The following is a 15,653-nucleotide window of genomic DNA, read 5'->3' on the forward strand; positions in this document are numbered from 1 at the left end:
AAGATCCTGATAGACAAATAATCAAAAAAAAATACAAAAAACAAAAAACCTAGCATAGATAATTCAGAGGCAGATATATAAATAACTAAAAAGTATATGACAAACTTGCAGCTTATTATTAACTTAAAAGTCAGATACTAATTTTTTCCAATCATATTAGCAAAGATTTCAAAAATAGTGATTAATACTAACAAGTAACCACTGACATTGATATTTTCCTATGATAGAGTGAAAGTATGAATTGGTGCTAACTCCTAGAAATCTGTGTGTCAAAATATAGTTAAGAATGATAAATATATAACAGTATACTCTGAGGCATGTATCTTTGAGCCAGTATTGCTACTATAGGGAATACATCCTAAAAGTTGTGGACAATATTTATATATAAGGATGTTTACCATATCTTTATATATATGTAAAAATTCTAGAAATGTTCAGTTATAGAAAGAAGTATTATATATTTGAAGGCTTTTTAATGCTATAAAGAACGGATTATGATATAAAGTCAGTCCAAGAGAGGAGAATATAAAATTATATATATTTTACTAATGTGAAAATGGGATGTTATTTCTATACATTTGGTAAAGGAAAATGACCACAAGGAAATTTATAAAATAGAAGAGCCATCACTACTGTTAAGTGGAGTATTGATAGTTGTTTGTATGTTCTTCTTTATTTGTGTTTCTGTTATCTAAACAGTAAAGTTTATTACAATCATTAAAAAGTATTAAAATGAATATAAAAGTTTCAGAGGAACATTCATCTAGCAAACGAGATATGTTTCCTCATTTGAGGACCTAACAGTCCAATGAGGAAACCAACGTCACATTATGGGGAAATGAAAAGGCAGTCACGGGTCTGCATTCCTTTGAGGGGTATGTGGAGGCACACTTCATAGAAGAGGCAAGACTTGACCTGAGTTCACTACATGGACCATGAGGAAAGGGAATTCTATGGAGTGGGATTACTCATTACTCATTACTCATTACTCATTACTCATTACTCATTACAAGGGTACAGGGACACCAGCAGAGACACTAACTTTGGATGGAGGGCAGGTGAACTTTCCATTGAGAAAATGTTCAGAGAAGGAAATGGTGAGTAGGACTGCAAGAACCTTTATAGTTAGAGGTGGAAATGTGAGGGTGTTGGAACAGGCAGCTCTGGTTTCTCTCTTCTATGGAGAGTTGGCTGGTGGGTGGAACCAAAGGGAACTAGTGAGACTTGAGAAGGTTGCCATGCTTATTCTGAGAAATGGAGAAAAGTGCCTTGCCAGGAACCGGTGAAAGGGGTGCAGAGAAGCCCAGGATACTAGGTCTTCAAGGAGGCACCTTCTTAGCAGCTGGGGTAGCAAGCTCTGCTGACTCACCATTGCTCTTCTACTTCTGTGATTTTAAGGGAACCAGTTGATCTTTCATCATACCTGGAAGGCATGCAATGCAATGTATATTTATTGAGCTGCTACCAAATGGCTACATTGTATCAGGTGCCATATTTTCATATCAATTATCATTTTTTTAATTGATTTACAATGTTGTGTTAGTTTCTGGTGTAGAGCAAAGTGATTCAGTTATACATATACATATATATATTAATATATATGTATGGGTAGATATGTATTCTTTTTCAGATTCTTTTCCGTAATGGTTTATTATAAGATATTGAATATAGTTCCTTGTGCTATACAGTAGGACCTTATTGTTTATCTGTTTTATATAGTAGTTTGTATCGGCTAATCCTAAACTTCTAATTTATCCCTGCCCCACCTTTCCCCTTTGGTAACCATAAGTTTGTCTTCTATGTCTGTGAGTCTGTTTCAGTTCTGTAAATAAGTTCATTTGTATCATATTTCAGATTTCACATACAAGTGGCATCATATAATATTTGTGTGTCTCTGTCTGACTTCACTTAGTACGATAATCTCTAGTCCATCCATGTTGCTGCAAATGGCATTATTTCATCCTTCTTTTTTATATGGCTGAGTAGTATTCCATTGTGTGTGTGTGTGTATATATATATATATGTATATGTATATATATATATATATATCTCACATATATTCAAGACTATCAACTGGTTTGAAGCCTTTGTTTAGTAAACATGTCTAGAGCTACCCCACACTGTGTACAGTTCGTATCTATAATGACCATGCTGAGGGGAAAATGCAAACAATGATTCAGAAGTCAGCCTCTTATTCTCAAGCAAAGAAAGTAGTTTGTGTTCTTTTCAAATTGTTATCACTTTCCTATTCTGAGTCAAAAGCATATTCAAAAAGAAATCCATGATGAATTAGCTATGACAGTGGGCAGGTGGGCAGTGCCACACAATTTAGTTGTTAATTCTCATTTCAATTGTATTAATCTTGCCCTTCCAACTGGCAAACAGTTAATTTCATACCTGGAACATATTTAGTATTCCTTTCCTATCTCTCAAAGCACTTGAAACAGTGCCAATTCTTTGGGAGTCATCACATTTCTCTCTCTCCACTTCCTTAAACTCAGACTAATTGGAGAGGGAAATGGAATTAGTCACTGTTTTAAATAATCCTTGTTGCTCCTCTCCTCCATTAGGGTGGAAAACTGTGCATTTCAATATGCTTAGAGAAGAGCAGAGGCACTTTTCACAGTGCAGGGTACTAAGGATCATGAAGATGACTTCCTCTTCTAAAGCTGTTGGTGCTGATAAAAAAAAAAAAGCTAACCTTCACTGGAAAGAGCCCTTCTGCATTCTGTAAACAAATTCCTGCTATTGGTTAAACACCCCAGGCAGTCTTGTGCCTCTGTTCCCAAGCAAGTGCTGTTTACATACAGCTGAAGTTTGAAACTACCTTCAAGATGTAACAATATCACATCCTCTCAGAGCTCGCATAACACTTTGCATATAAAGCCCTTTATTATATCAAATCTCATAGAGATCAGCTTAATGAACATCTTATCAACACACACTGCATATGTGACTATAAAGTGAAGAGGTTCAGAGGGTCAGCTCAACGGTCAGAAACCAGGGGTCGTTCCTGACTCCATCACTTACCAATATTTTATAAAACCTGCACTTCCTAGAAATGTCATCAACATTTTTCCTATTGTTGGACCCATTGCAGGGGCAATCTACTGTTGGTTTCATAATGAAACTCCCAGATCCAGAAAAAATATTCACCCATACATATGTTCTTCCAAAATCTTTATGAACTTGAATTTTCTTCCTAACATTTCTTTTCTCTGTTGCATTTCAACAACAACAAGAAAAATGAAAAACAACAACATCTCAATGACTGGGATGTGTCAAGGGTACACAGGAGCCCACTTAAAGAGCTCCCAGTGGACAAAGCTAGCACAATTTGAGCAACGAAATAAAGTAGTATTTGATTATAACCCAAGTATAAGTAAGTATTCGTGAGTCTGTACTGATATAAATTACTGAATAAACAACTGGGAAAGACTAGACAAATCTTCAATGGAGAAGAATTTCAAATTATGTAGGCACTCTGCCCATGGGCTGGACATAGTGACATCCTTCCAAAGAGGACAGTGTGGAAAGAAAGGGAAAGAAAGCGACTTTAAAGTGGAGAAACCTGACACACCTGAGCCAGGTGATCAAGATCCACATCAGTAGTGATAACTCATTTTGGTAGTCTAGTACATACCCTTGATCTGATGTGATGAGAATGACACTTAAGCTCTGTGGTCTTCCTTCCAAAAACCCATAAGAACAGCCTAACCATGAGAAAAGCATCAGACAAAAGCAACTGAGGGGGTCTTCAAAATATCTGATAAGTACCCATCAAAACTGCCAAGGTCACCTAAAACAAGGGAAATCTGAGAAACTGTCACTGCCAAGAAAAGCCTAAGAAAACATGATGGCTAAAGGAATATGGTGTCCTCTGTGGGATCCTGGAACAGAAAAAGGACATTAGGTAAAATCTAAGGAAGTCTACATAAAGTACAAACTCTAATTAATAATGATGTATACATATTGGTTCACTGTGACAAACTTACCATACTGATGCAATATGTTAACAATAGGGGAAAGTGGGTATGAGATATATGAACTCTACAATTTTTGCAACTTTTCTGTAAATCTAAATCTATTCTAAAATAAAGTTTTGTTTGTTTTCTTTTCTTTTAACATCTTTATGGGAGTATAATTGCTTTACAATGGTGTGTTAGTTTCCGCTTTATAACAAAGTGAATCAGCTATATATGTACATATATCCCCATTCTCCTCCCTCTTGCATCTCTCTCCCACCCTCCCGATCCCACTCCTCTAGGTGGACACAAAGCACCCAGCTGATCTCCCTGTGCTACGTGGCTGCTTCCCACTAGCTATCTGTTTTACATTTGGTAGTGTATATAAGTCTATGCCGCTCTCTCACTTCATCCCAGCTTACCCTTCCCCCTCCCCATGTCCTCAAGTTTGTCATACAGAGTGAAGTAAGTCAGAAAGAGAAAAACAAATACTGTATGCTAACACATATATATGGAATCTAAAAAAAGAAAAAGAAAAAAAGGTTATGAAGAACCTAGGGGCAGGACAGGAATAAAGATGCGGACTTAAAGTTTTTATTTAAAAAATTAAAAAGGACTTTAGTTTTGAAAATTACATTAAAATTATCTAAATAACTAAACTTGCTTTTTGTCAAATTTCCAACCCTGGCAGTTTCATTAAAATTTCTCATGAATGGGTATATGGACTTACATAGGGAGAGAATCAATCCCATTGTTTATCTTTTGACTTGATATCAGGTTTGCTGAGATTTCAACCAGTGAGTTGAGTATATGTTCAAAAAAAAAACAAAAACAAAAACAAACTGACCAGATATTTTTGTATATTCTGAACCCCAGACAACATGGTCTGGAGTATGACCTGAGTCTATAGGTTTAATGCCTCCAGTAAGAGTTAGCCTTCAGACTACTCTAAATATATATGACTGCACAGTGAACACAGTATTTTATACACCTGGTCTAACCACAAATCTAAAATAGACCATAAGATTGAAAGTATGAATGTAGCTTGACTACAGTCTCTAAGGCGCAAAAGATGGGAAAGACACTAAAAACTATGGAATAATGAGACAAATTGAGATTACATTCTTGGCTAATAACTTTTCCTTTTGTCTGATACTTTCTCTCCTGGTGTTTGAAGGGCATAGGGAATGAAATTTAATTGAATACAAGGAATTCCTAATGTGATTTAAATTCTCAATAGAGGAGTGAGTATATCAGAAAAATTGTATTAATCTTTTGTGTTACTATACATAAGAACGAAGTAAATCCCAAGTATACCATGTACAAGTTTTTTATATTCTTAGGGAGCTACAACAATACATAACTGAAATCCACATGATGGAGAAGGGATTTCCCCTGCTCCTCTTGGGCCAGCCTCCAGTGGACAAACTAAGACAGAGATTATAAACCAGTTCATTTGTCATTTATAAAATAGGATACTGTATTTTCTTTTATGAAATAGGGGGATGAGTGCAGTTTAATTTATGAATATATTTTAAAATTTTCTCTTTGAGTAGAGGTGAAAATTAACATGAGATTTCTGTGTTCCTCAAACAAATTAAATATGGAAGTCCTCTGAGAAATTTTGAACATAGAAAGTCCTCTCAGTTAATTCTAGTTTAAAATTACTTTTTTTTTTTCTTTTTCTTTTTTTTTTTTGCTGTACGCAGGACTCTCACTGTTGTGGCCTCTCCTGCTGCGGAGCACAGGCTCCGGACGCACAGGCTCAGTGGCCATGGCTCATGGGCCCAGCTGCTCTGCGGCATGTGGGATCTTCCCGGACCAGGGCACAAACCCGTGTCTCCTTCATCGGCAGGCGGACTCTCAACCACTGCGCCACCAGGGAAGCCCTAAAATTACATTTTTTATTCCATTATCTGGAAAAAATATAACTTCATAAAAAAGGATACTGAATTATCTAGATAATTTGGCACAAAACATTTTGAGATAGAAAGTATCCATAAATAGAAATCCTATTTAAATTTCAGTTACTGGGAGTCCTAGCAGTCTGAAGCATGTCTCCTTCCAGAAGCAAGTGATGGTCCCCTAGAGAGAAGAATATTCAAGGAATATAATGGTGTTTTCATACATTCTTGAGCCTTGCCCACTGATTCCTTGGCAATAGCATTTGATCATAGACTTCACGCTTCATAGTTAAAAAACAGAGCACTTTAACTCTCTCCCACTCTTTTTATTGTCTGACTCCACTTCAATTTTCAGGTCTGTACTTAAAATCAATTGCTACAGGAAGCCTTTTTTGAACCTCTAAACTATGGAGATTTACCCCTTAACTGCCTGCTACAAGATGTACAGTATTTCCTTCTGAAATTCAGAAATTTCATGTTCAATGTTTGTCTGACTAAAACTATAAATTGCTATAATTCTGCTACTTGCCATGAGGATGTAACTGATACCAGACTAGCCTTCTCACCAAAAACAATCATAAAATTGGACAAATTCTGAGGCAGCTGTTTCTATGTATTAGACAACAGGCATCATAGGATTGTGATCTTTCAGAAAAAGAAAAAAACCCACAAGGTTAGTACCATATTTGTTTGCCCCGGCTTTCTTTCTGGAAATACATTCCAAACTGCTGCACACAGAGGCGGACTCCAGCAGAGCTGAGACAGCTGGGACTGTGGTACAGTGTTGTTGAAGGGGATGGAAATGGTGGAGCATGGTGCCAAAGGGGAAAGAGTTAAGGAAACGGTATGACTCAGGTTCTGCATGGGAGTTCCCAGTGGGTTCTTGGCTGAGAGGTGGGCTGTGCCTACATAGATAGGGAATAAACCCACAAGGCCAAATAGAGAGTGTTTACTGTAGGACCGAGAGCTTTAACAGAGATGCAAAAGTGTGTGTAGGACTAGAAGACAGTGAAGGTCTGGCCCAACAAATGTGTACTTGGATTAGGAGACTCAGTATTGTTGAGTTAAGATACCAGATCTCATCAAATTGATCCGTAGATTTAATTCAATCTCAATCAAAACCCCAGCAGGAATTTTTATTGAATTTGGCAAGTAAATTATTAAACTTATATGGAAATACAATGGATGTAGAAAAGTCAAAATAGTCTGGGAAAAGAAGGGGGAAAAATGGAAGACTTATACTACCCTATTTCAAGGTTTACCATAAAGTTACAATGACAGCTGGTTTTGGCATGTGGATAGACCAATAGATCAATGGAGAATAGAGTCCAGAAATAAATTCGTAAACACAAAGTCAACTGATTTTCAACAAGGTTTCAGGGCAGTTTAACATGCAAAATATTTTTTCATCAAATAATAGTGGAATGACTAGATAAATGAATGGACAAGTGTGAACACTGATCTCTACCTCACAGCAAACAAATTTTTTTCAAGGTGTATCACAGACCTAAATGTAAAAGTTAATATCTGTCTTTACAATCTTATATTAAGAAAATAATTTTAGAGGAAGACAGGAAAATTACTAACTATAAAAAATTAAAGAGGGCTTCCCTGGTGGCGCAGTGGTTGAGAGTCCACCTGCCGATGCAGGGGACACGGGTTTGTGCCCCGGTCCGGGAAGATCCCACATGCCGTGGAGTGGCTGGGCCTGTGAGCCATGGCCGCTGAGCCTGCGCGTCCGGAGCCTGTGCTCCGCAACGGAAGAGGCCACAACAGTGAGAGGTCCGCGTACCGCAAAAAAAAAAAAAAAAAAATTAAAGATTATAAACCAGTCTTTGCCAAAATTAAATAATTATCCTCATCAAAGATATAACAGCAGTATTAAGAAAATGTAAAAGACAATCCCCATACTGAGAGAACTATTTGCAATACACATATCTAACAAAGGACTTACATTCAGAATATATTTTATAAACTCCTAAAACTCGGTATTAACACAACAAACCAATTTTAAAAGTCATAAATAAACCTTGAACCAAAGTGTCACAAAAGAAGATATAGAAATGGCTAATAAGCACAGGAAAAGGAAAATGTAAGTTAAAACCACAACACAAGGAGATGCCACTTCACTTACAGCACAAATGTTGTGAGGGTATGGAGCTACTAGAAAAATGAAACGTTTCTAGTTGAAATGTAAAATGCTACAACCACCCTGGAAAACTATTTAGAAATTTCCTTTAAAGTTAAACATACTCCCACCGTACAATCCAGCCATTCTCTCCTAGATATTTACCCAAGGGAAATATACATATACATCCACAAAAAGTCCTCTATAGAATGTTTACAGTAGCATTATTAATGATAGCTAAAACAGAAAATAACTCAAATGTTCAAAAACAAAGACCACGAATGTGACATATTCACACAATGGAGTATCATCTGAGTAATGAAAAACCATGGACTCCTGATACATAAAATTATATTGATGAATCTTGAGAGCATTACACTAAATGAAAACAAAAGATACCAGACTGAAAAGAATTATAGGAGTCCACCTCTGTGAAGTTCTAAGACAGCCCAATCTAATCTTTGTTACTCAAAATTAGGACAGTGGTTGCCCGTGAGGGATGGTGGATTGATTGGAAGGAGACATGCAGAAACTTTGTGTGATGGTAGAAATGATTTGTACACTGACTGGGTTCTTGTTTATACTGGTGAACACATTTGTCAATATTCATGCAATATTCTGGACATTTTACTATATGTAAATTTTACCTTAGTTTAAAAGAAAAACTATACACATCTTGTGGTCAGAGATATTGGCTACCTTACTTTTCCTCTGAAATTCCTAGAGTAATTACAGTACTGGGTATATATTAAGTACTCAATACATAACTGTTGAGTGTATTTTGTTTAAAAAGGAAAGCAAAGCCTTATCCTTACCAGTGCATTGGATTTTGTAGAGAGATCTGATGATTCCACCCCTTTAGGGTTTATTTAGATGACCCACACTTCTTGGTACTTTTGGTTCCCAAGATTCTCTTAGCTCTAGACATACCACTGAGCATCATGAGGACAAAATTCAAAACGGACATGTAGAAGTGGTTTAACTTTCAAATTAACACAACCTTCATTAAATGGCACATAAAATTTCATCACTGATGGCATTTATCTTGATTATTGACAAAGTAAATGGGATTCTTGAGGAATAATTAAACTGATAGAAAATGTTCTGATTGGTCAAGGGGTCAACAGTTATAATTAATAGAAAATTACTATAGTTTATAAAATGGCGTATTCCAGAATCAAAAGCGATCATCCTACTTATTTTGATGAGGTTTTAAATAAAAGCCTAACAACCAGTTATGATGAGACACTTTTATATAAATCATATGTACATATGTATATCTAAAAGAACTATTTAAAATTTGGTCCAGTTTACATTAGTTTAATTTTTGAGAGGCTTGATCTTCAAATATTCATTTTTTTATTAAGGAAGTGATTATAGTCTTGATGGAGTTTATTGTAAAAAAAATCTAACAGAATATTTCATCAGTACTGATGGCCTGAACTAAATGTCAGATTTTTATTAGTTTGAATATTGATGGCATGTCCTTATGAATTGTTTATCATGGAGATCAAGAATACCTTGATTATTTATGCTAATTTTAATTTTATTTTTCATGAGACCTTTGCACACCCATTATGTCATAACCTTATGCATTCAATAAGAACACTATAAAAATATCAATCTTATTTATGGAGAAACTGAGACACAAAGGTTATCTGAGCTATTTGAAGCTATAGCACTACTTAATGACCAAAAGCAGGAATAGGGCATGAATTTTTATGTGCCCAGTCTTTCCCCCAGATCATGCTATTTAGTGCTTCTAGGGTAATATAACCGCATGCCAATAGTAATTTCTGTAATATCAGTGGCTCCATAACTGAGATGAAAGTCATTTTGGTTGAACATGTTCTTTGCTTTCTTTCAATTCAAGATGACTTTAATGATCATGTCATTTTCCCAACATTTTTGTTGAGGGTTATTACATTTAATTTTCTTCTTCAGCATCATAATCATCTCAGGAATAAGAAAGACATAAAAGGTACACTATGACCCAGCTCCTACCTAAACCTCTAGTCTGGTTTCTCACCATTCTTTGTCCAATACTATCACCCATCCAGCAAAGAGCTATCGCTTGTAATTCTTGGTACAAGCCCCATGTTTGTAGTCAATCTGCATGAATGCCGATTTTTCCTACGTCTAGGATTCACCCCTTTACTCTACCCACCTGTCTTCTGTCTTCACATGACTAACTCCTGCTCTACCTATGAGGGCACAGACCATTAAAAAAGACTATAATAACTATGAAATATATATATGTCACACAAACATGATAAAGAAATGTAAGGAATATTTAACAAAACCACAGTGGTAACAGGAGCTATTGATATGCATTCCCATATGAATGGTGAATCACATACAAAAAGAATAATAGGATGTCTGAGTATATATATTAAATAAAATTGAATAAATGCCTATCAGTAGCTCATTATGTAAGGAAAATTAAAAATAGGGAAAAGGAAAATAAAAGTGCTTCATGGTGGGAATCCAGTTTCTTGGTAAAGGAGTATATTAAGTTTGATTGGGGCAGGCTGCTGTAGTCATTAGTGCTGGTTACCAACCACCTTCACTTTCTTCCTTCTGGAACATAGTTGTATTGTACCACCCACCCTCTTGAAGTCAGGTGACCCTTTGGCCAATGAAATACATTTCACTTCTGGCTGGACACTCGAAGAAACAGTACCTGTTTCTTCTTGTTCTCTTTTCCTGTCTTGATCTTCTATTTCTAACATGGAAATAGAATCACAGTAGACTTGTGCCCCTGTGTGGCCTGTGATACAAGAAAATCAAACCTTTGTTACATCACTGAGATTTGAGGGTGTATTTTTTTCCATGGATTATCCTGACCATGGTATAAGCACTTTTGTAGTCATGGAAATGAAGCTAAGAGGAAGATGGTAGAAAATTCAATATAAATTAATTGAAAAACAAGTAAAGTGTTTTTTTTCCTCTCTTAAGTTTGTTTCTAGCATCTTTATAACCTGTGTTCACATACATCAATGGCTCAGTGAAATGGAACAAGGTGATGCTGTGACAATCTAGAGCATTCTTTTCATTTTTAGGAGAAAGCATGTTTGAAAACTCTTTATGAATGTACCTCTTCTTATAAGGGAGACTTACTGGGTGAGAGAGTGGATGTCCATGGTCTCTTCGATTCTCCTCTACCACTTCCCAGAATGGCTCCCAGAACGGGACTCAGCTCCAAACACACACCTGTTGCGACAGCAGTTTTGTAAAGCTACAGAGAGGAAAAATGAAACCCTCAAAACTCCCCCTTTTCTTGTCCCAGACTAGGTAGAAATGTTCTGACTCATTTTGTGGCTATAGGCATTATTATCCTCTTTTCAGGCCATGACTTCTAGATGAGGGGAGGATTCATATGACAATGTCTAGAGGGAAGTGTATTGAAAGTTTTCACACTCTCCAGGTACTTGGAAGGTCACAGAGAAAAGTTTTCCTAACCTGTGGGTTCTGTACATAAATCTAGAAGTTTGCCCTCATCACTTATTGTACACTGACTTCTACTGTTGGAGAACTGGTTTCCAAAGTTACTGTGTATAAACATTACCTGAGCAGTTTATGAAAAATGTTCTGGCCTCCCTCTAGGAAATTCATTTTTAGGTTTGAAGTGAGTCCTAGTAATTAACAATTTAACCAGTACCACTCTCTTTCCCAGAGAGACTCTGAGATCTGAAAATACCTCATTTGAAAAATTCTAGGTTAGAGAATTGGATTTATTGTTTTACATATAAATTACTTTCATTATGCTTTATCATAAAACTTGACTTGTTCCCAGAGGAAATATATAGACATGAAGCGAACAACATGTGTTCTCAACTGTTTTAATTAAAAGAGTGCCATGCAAATTTCAGTGCTATTAACAAAACCAAACTGGATTTGCTTTTCTGGATAATTGAATATGTTAAAACTTCAGTACTTCTATGTCTTAACTCTATAAATTCTGCATCATTTTCATTTTATAGGTACTGCAATGTATAGTGAATTCCTTTACAGAAAGAATGACTTCATGCTTTAGTTTTAGGGTTTTTTAAAATTTTAGCACCAAGCATAAAAACTAGAATAAAATTGGTGCAAAATAAAAATGTGACATATTAAACTAAATTGACATCAATCTTTTCCATAAAGTATTTTACTTTATGATGGTAGATACCTCTATATGACAGAAACATTTCTAAACATGATATATTTCAAGGACTGAGCGCCCTCCCCTATTACACATATTTTTTGAACGGTACATATGAAACTCATTAAGGAGAAGTGAAATACCAAAGATCGGTTACTTTGTTTTTGCAGTTACAGTCATTTTCAGACAGGCACTGCTGCTCCTGTTCCAAGAACTATGACTAAGGTATGTCTGTCTGGATGATACTATTCATTGGGAGTACCCATAATCTCTATGATGTCCTCCTAAGTTTCCTACCATCATTTTTTTATTTATTTGTTCTCTCATTCAACATGAATTTTGTATCTACCATATGTAAAAGATGAAAAACAGAGCTCAAATATAAATTTCCCCCTAGGGCTGATAGAATATAAACAAAAATATTCATAACAGGGCTTCCCTGGTGGCACAGTGGTTGAGAGTCCCCCTGCCATTGCAGGGGACACCGGTTCGTGCCCTGGTCCGGGAAGATCCCACGTGCCACAGAGCGGCTGGGCCCGTGAGCCATGGCCGCTGGGCCTGCGCGTCCGGAGCCTGTGCTCCGCAAAGGGAGAGGCCACAGCAGTGAGAGGCCCGCGTACCGCAAAAAAAAAAAAAAAATTCATAACACAAAACAGTATAGTTGTCACTTTCAAGATGGCCTCCAATATTCTCTACCTTCTGGTTTTCACACCCTTCTCTAGTGTTGTCCCATACTGAATAGTGGCTGTATGTGTTACCAGTGAGATACGGAGGAAGTAACAGCAAGTGACTTCTGAGGCTTAGTCATAAAGGGCACTGCAGTTCTGCCTTGCTCTTGGACCACTTGCTCTGGAGGAAGCCAGTTGCATGTTGTGAAGACATTCAAGCAGCCCTATATAAAGGTCTTGTGGAGAAAAACTGAGGCTCCTGCCAATAGTCAGCACGAACCTGACAGCCATATGAAGGAGCCAGTGTGGAAACCAATCCTCCAAGTCCAGTCAAGCCCACTTCTTGATGGCAACTCCATGAGAAACCCCAGGAAAAAAAACCCTAAGCCATTCCTGAATTCTTGACTCATAGAAGCTGTGAGATGATAAATGTTTTGTGTCATTTTAAATCAGTAAGTTTTAAGATAATGTTTTGTAGCAATAGATGACTAAAGGATAAGCACAAACTCTACCAAGAAAAATTCAAAATATTGTGGAGGTTATGAGGAAATGTTTCATGGAGGAGATAGCATTGGAGTGAGAAATCTTGAGAAGCAATAGAATTTAGAAATGCAGAAATGAGAAAGAAGCTTATTCTAGGTAGAGGGAACAATATATGCAAAGTACAAAAGACAGTGATGAGGAAAGAGGATTAGGCAAACATCGAGTAGTCTTGTTTGATGACAACACTAGTCCCTCCGTTTGTCTCAAGTTTGTGGACTTTACAGGATAGAGTCTAGATGTAAGGCTATGTCTTATTTGGAGCCAAGAGAGTGTTGAACACATGCCATTGAACATAAAACTGAGCAGAGTAAGCTTGGTAAGTTGGAACAAAATAGGTTCATCAAAGCAAGAAATAAGCCAAGACTTGGAAGAGCCCAGGGACAAGAGAGCAAGGAATGCAGAAGAGGGTGTTACTTATGGATGAGTTTCTCCATAAGCCTACATCTGACTTGACATCCATGTGGACTAATTGCATTGTAAGCATCTAGAGAAATTATGAATATAGACACAAAAAATCACAAATAAAAACCAAATCCAGCAATGGATATAAAACAAATAAGCTTTATTTAAGGATATGAGGGTAGCTTAGCAACGGAAAATTTGTGAATACAATTCACTGTAGTGTAGGATAGAAGGAAAAATATAATTATATTAATTGCTACAGAAAAAAATGTCTTCTGCATTTTGAAAAAATTCAACACGCATTTATGTTAAGAACTCTTAGAAAACCAGGAATAGAAAGAAATTTCCTTAACCTGAAGAAGAGTAGCTTCTATGCAAACTCTAGAAAAGAGAATATTGAGGAAATATTAGAATTATTTATGGATAAGATAAGTGTATCAGGCCGGGCAATGCTCACAGCTGTTAACAGATAAATCCCAGATTATCAGAATTTTAACATAGTGAAAGTTTATTCTTCAAATATATCACAGATCAATGGAGTTGTGCGGGATTGAGTGGATCTCTATTTGACCATTAAGAGCTTTTTCCATGTTGAGGTTCTTTCCGTTTTGAGACTCTGTCATCCTTTAGGTCTTTGGCATTTTCCGCTGCAGAAGTGGGAGGAGAATGGAAGATCACATGCGGGAAGTTTCTATGGAAGTTCCTGGAAGTGCTGTATACCCACACTACTTTGGCTGATAGATCACATTGCCACACCTAACTAAAAGAGGTTGGGAAACTTACACTATCTGGAAGAAAATGCCAGGGGCCGGGGAAAATGTATTTTCACAACGTCTAGCAGTTGCCAAGAGTCTTCCTTTAGTAGCGACCAAAAATCTACGCCAAGGAAGTCCCTGGCAGTCCAGTGGTTAAAACTCTGCACTTCCACCACAGGTGGCACGGGTTCGATACATGGTCAGGGAACTAAGATCCCGCTTGCTGCGTGGCCTGGCCAAAATAAATAAATTAAAAAGAAAACAAACTATTCCATTGTTCTCACACACCACACATACTTATCTTTCCCCCAGGAGAAAGAAACCAAAGCCCTATATTGTGGAAAATTCAGTGTTCAAAGTCGGGATTCCAGGAGACATGCATTCCTCTGCTTTAGGTCTGGATGTGGCTCTTTGTCATGCAGTGATTTGTGAATTAAAAAGACAACGCATATGCTCCCTTCCACTTCCACCTCCAGTGTCGCCATGGAGGAATGCAATGGGATAGAATAACTGCAGTGAACGAGTGCATTCAGAAAAGGGAAAATAGAGGCACATACCAGTCTCTTCTTCAAAGCAATGATCAAATCACACTAGGCAGGTATTATGAGGTCCCTCTGCCCTACAGTGGAGTAGTTCCTCATTTAGAACCCAGTTCTGTTCTTTAGACGGAACCATCTTGTCCTTAACCCTATTAGAGATTCCTTTTTGTCCATCATCTTCTATACTGTATCTGAAATGCTTAGCAAGTGTATAATTAGTAGGACTGTATAGAGATTGGATCCTGCTTCTTGCTTATGCAACTTTGAGGCTCAAGGTTTATGTTCAAGTTCAAATAGTCAAAGGCATTTTTAGTCCAGCTTTGCAGCATCTTTTAATTTGGTTACCTCAAAAAAATTAGTAGGGGTAATATTTGGCAGCATTTTACAAAGCTAAACATGTACTTATCGTATGACCTAACAATTACACACTTGAGTCTTTATTCCTGAGAAATGAAAATGTATGTTCACTCAAAATCCTGTATACAAATGTTCATAGAACGTTTATTCATAATCACTAAAAACTGGAAATAGGGGCTTCCCTGGTGGTGCAGTGGTTGAGAGTCCGCCTGCCGATGCAGGGGACACGGATTCGTGCCCCGGTCCGG

The sequence above is a fragment of the Monodon monoceros genome, unplaced genomic scaffold, assembly GCF_005190385.1.
Source record: "Monodon monoceros isolate NGI ecotype Baffin Bay Population unplaced genomic scaffold, NGI_Narwhal_1 Super_Scaffold_16, whole genome shotgun sequence".
NCBI lineage: Eukaryota > Metazoa > Chordata > Mammalia > Artiodactyla > Monodontidae > Monodon > Monodon monoceros.